Raw genomic sequence first — 4,323 nt, 5'->3', positions numbered from 1 at the left:
TTCTTCTCTGTTCTTAAAGAACTTCCCTAAAACGTTGTCTGGAACAATTTCCTTCCCTCGCTGACAACCAGTGTCCCTGTAACACACACCCAGCCCAGGATAACAGGATTGAGCAAATGTAACCCGCACTCGTCTCCTTTTTCTTTTTTTCCAGTAAACAAAATAGGTTTTTGTTTTCCAACATATTCAGTCCCTAAAATTGATTTTTAATTGGAACAGTTCCCATAATTTCAACAGCAATTTAGAAATATTGCAAAATGATCCTAATTTTTATTTCAATAGCTTAGGAACCTGTCTAAAACCAAATAAATAATAGATGCACGGTACCTCACACCGGGTACAAGATAGCCCTCAGTGAATGTTAACCCTCTTTCTCTTCTTCAGGACAGAGCAGAAAACGTGAAATATTTGTTATGTGAAGTTTAGTTGTTTGGAACTATTTTGAAGAATCACAAAGGTTTAAGCCAACAATGACTTCAAAACCTTTATCAAGACCTTATGACAAAGATACTGAATTTAAGTGTACTGTAGAGTTAGAAGTTTAAGGATTTTACTATATAGTTAAAATCTGTCTTTTTTTCCCAATAAAAATTTTTGTTTCACCTTTCGTTCAATAAAAAAATTGTCCCCTTGCCTCCCCTTCGCACCTAAGATTATCTATCAGTCATCCACCTACTTATTAATCATCATAGATTTCTGGGAATAATAAGTTCAAGTTAATGGTCTCATGACTATTTCTGCAGTAAAATGCATATATACACAGTGTCTAGATTTGGTGAAAAAAGATTTACTCACAGATATGATCAAGTTTGCAAAGTGTCTTTTTTTCTACCTGAAAATTTTGTAGGCTAGAGACAGATTAAAAGATCTTTATTAAAAATTGTACCGTATTTAAATATACAAGACAATTGATGAATGTGCATGCCATCCTTGCTCAGGGACCTTGCTAATCTTCTTTTAACATTCTAATTTTAGTATTTGCGCTGCTGTAGTGAGCACTGCATTTATTTTTAAGATATTAGGACATCAGAGTTCTCTCTGTATTATCTTCTTTTGGGAGGGAATTGGAGGTGTGTGTAGACAAGTCACAAAGTCACCATGTAGGCATAAATTTTAATATTCTACTCCGAAATGACTTATATTACATGCAACTGACGTTCAGCATTGTGTATTAACTGACGTACACACAGATATGGGGAAATGCCACCTCATGCAAAATTTAGTTATGTTTGTATAGTAACAGCTCCCAAATTTCAATATCAAGCTACAAAACCACAGAGCCATGCTCTGAATTAGATGGTCCCAGAAGTCCTGGGCCCATCAGGCGTGTGTGAATGTATGTATATACAATTCAAGTTACCCTTCACTCCTTTGTCTTTTATAGACTAACCACATACCAAGAATTAAGAAGAGATTCTTGCCTCTAATGTTTCTGAAACACTGATATTTGTTTCCCCTGGAATCAGGAGATCTAGTTATCTCAGAAATTTTAAAGTCACGTGTCAGATGTAAGGTAAATAGATACTAATAAATAATTCATCATGACTTCACTTTCCATTTCTTATTCCTTAAGATATTTATACAAAAGCCTTCAATTAACTTCCCCTGAAATACCTGAAGTTGAAACTTGAGACTCCACATTAAAAAATATAAAAAGTGGAATAGCAGGGTATTATTCAAGTGTTTTGATCTGTAAGTCCATATGTATAGTCAAGAGAGAGGATGCTGGTCCCCAGGGGAATTATGTTGGCTTGAATCATCTGTATATGCATGAACAATGCTGCAAATGTATCTTACTTCATACGAAGTTTAGTCAGTGCAACCTCAACTTTATAGTATTCATTTATGTTATATATATATACACACACACATACACAAATAGATATTGTATATGCATGCAACGTTTTATTTTTTTCATGGATACATTTTTATCATTTCAAAAAATGTTTTTTTCACATTCTTGGAATTTTTTTAGCTGTTATTCAATTATGCATTTTGTATACTCGTATGGTATTCAGTAATAAAATTCTACCTATGTATTACTTCAAAATAAAAGAAAATAAATGGAAGGGTAAAGGATATTTCAAGTACTTTGACTCTATTCATTTAGATCTGGCTGTGTCATGAAGCAGAAACAAGTATTAGAAGCTAGTTACTTCACAGTCTGGTTATCTGAGAGCACTAGGTCAATTTGTTTAGATTATCTCCAAATGTTAGTGAATTGTTCCATAGTTTTATGTGAGAATATGACAGATCTGTGCAAAGATAGAAGACTGTCCTTCCCTGGTTCTTAAATATTTCTTTCCTCAAATGTGCTTCTTCTTCTTCTTTTTTTTTTTTTTAAGTTGCCTTCTAACTATGGACTATATATACAGATGTCTAGCCCATGTATGTGGAGTCCTTGTGGGAAGCAAACAAAATATAAATATAAGAAACCATCTTTAGTTTTGGTTTTTGCAGATCCACAAATATATATTACACTACCTATACAAAGTATATCTCTCCATTTAGTGACAAAATTTATTCACACAACATGAAAACTACTTTTTTTAATCGTAATTCCAAAAGTTCCTTTTATATTCAACTTCTACCATTGAATAATATTTGCTTACTCAGCTACTGTTTCTGTGTTCAGAGAAATAAAAATAAAACTTAATTGGAAATTTGGTAATTAAAAATTTCTTATTTTTCTGGTGCTTGCAAAATTCAAACCATATTACAAAATGCTCCAGAATTCCCATTCTGCTGTTTTCTGTTGCTGCTGTTGCTCTTCTGTAATATTTTCAACCATTTCAGCTTCCATCAAAGAGGTATAAAAGTAGTTTTAAAACCAAATAACAACACATATTAAATTTCTTTAATAAAAATGATGCTAATAGATGCCCATAGATGCTAATTTGTACAGTTTACTTTTTAAGCTTTATTTACTAAGAAAGGTATGACATGGTATAGGCCATGTTTCTCAGAATTTAAAATAGGAATACCTAGGGAAATAAGGGTAATTACATTTATCTCTATTGATTCATTCCATATATGTATGAAAGAATTCATCTCTCTTCATTTTAACTTGACTAATACAGTCACCTTAAACCACTCATCAAAAAAGTAATCTGAGGTTTTTTCCATCCATATAAAACCAGCAAAGCTGTTCAGAAACAAAGGCCCTTCTCCCTCCTTCCCTAAGAAAACACATTAATTCATTGTTTCAAGTTCTAATTACATCTAACGCCTTCGTAATTATCAGTAATCTTTAAATTGATAAAAGTTCAGATTTTTACATATTTTAAGTCTACAATTTTTTTCCTAAAAATTTTGTCAGCTTACCTGTATCTAAAACTTTTTTCAAAGTAATTTTTTTGCTCATTGTCAATTGCAAGCCAATTCACTCCAAAAAATTAAACTGTCATCAGTTAATTGCCCCAACCACAAACAGTTATTTGAGACATGTATGCTTGCTGGTGTGTGTGTGTGTGTGTGTGATGAGAAGTAATCTGAAACATAATATGGTGAAGAGAGTTTGGGATATTTTAGGTATCTGCCAGAAAGCAATTAAATAACAAATATATTCTCGGAATTGTGGTCCTCTGAAAGCTTAGCACCATTCAGTGGTAGAAGGGAATCTGGTCCTCCATGTATGTTTCCCTCTTACCTTCTTACCTCCTTTTTGCTCTTTTTTTTTTTTTTTTACAACTTCTGCCAACTAGGCATTCTGTTGAACATCATCAAGTTAGTAAAAAATGACTGCAAGTAAGGAAGCTTTATTGGCTCTCTGAGGATGGAGTGGGCCAAAGGCAAGGGATTGCAAAGGATTGTGAGCCATTGGAGAGGCACCCGGTGCATTTTCACACTTAGACGTCCTGCAGCCGAGTTGTGGTGCTCTCCTGCGGCCAGGGCACCGCGAGCATTTCAGAGACAAAAGCTGTTACTGCCATCCAGTGGCAATGTGCGTTATTGCACGTCCACCCAACCTCCGCTGGCGTTGCGGGGGGAACTCATGGAGGATGGACAGCTTGCCCGGACTCTTCAATAGAAAATAAAATACGAGACTGCTTATTTTAGCGTCAGTTTTAATAATTCAAGATATCTGAAAGGCGAACAAAATTCATTTTTAAATTCTCTCTCATTTTAACTTTGGGTTTTACTATTTCGACTCGAGGTTCGTGGGAGGGTGTGTAGGATGAAAAGATTGGTAACCAAGTAATGCTTACGAACGTTGTTGAAGGGATATGTAAAGTACTTAGACTTGACTGTAAATGACCACCTCTTTACAACGTCAGGGGATTACCACTGGTTACAAAATCCAACGGTTTAGCCATCTCTTTT

At 34.4% G+C, this 4,323-nt stretch overlaps 1 non-coding gene across 1 annotated transcript; it reads right to left on the bottom strand.

Moving 5' to 3' along the window:
- Window positions 1-893: 893 nt before the first annotated feature.
- LOC122892817 lies at window positions 894-999 on the bottom strand. The gene has a single exon (XR_006381497.1). It is a non-coding gene; the product is annotated as a U6 spliceosomal RNA (small nuclear RNA).
- Between the last annotated feature and the right edge of the window lie 3,324 nt (window positions 1,000-4,323).

This window comes from Neovison vison, chromosome 12, assembly GCF_020171115.1.
Source record: "Neovison vison isolate M4711 chromosome 12, ASM_NN_V1, whole genome shotgun sequence".
NCBI classification, from domain to species: Eukaryota; Metazoa; Chordata; class Mammalia; order Carnivora; family Mustelidae; genus Neogale; species Neogale vison.
Note: the sequence above shows the minus strand (reverse complement) of the source record. Positions and strands in the feature narration are given on the sequence as shown.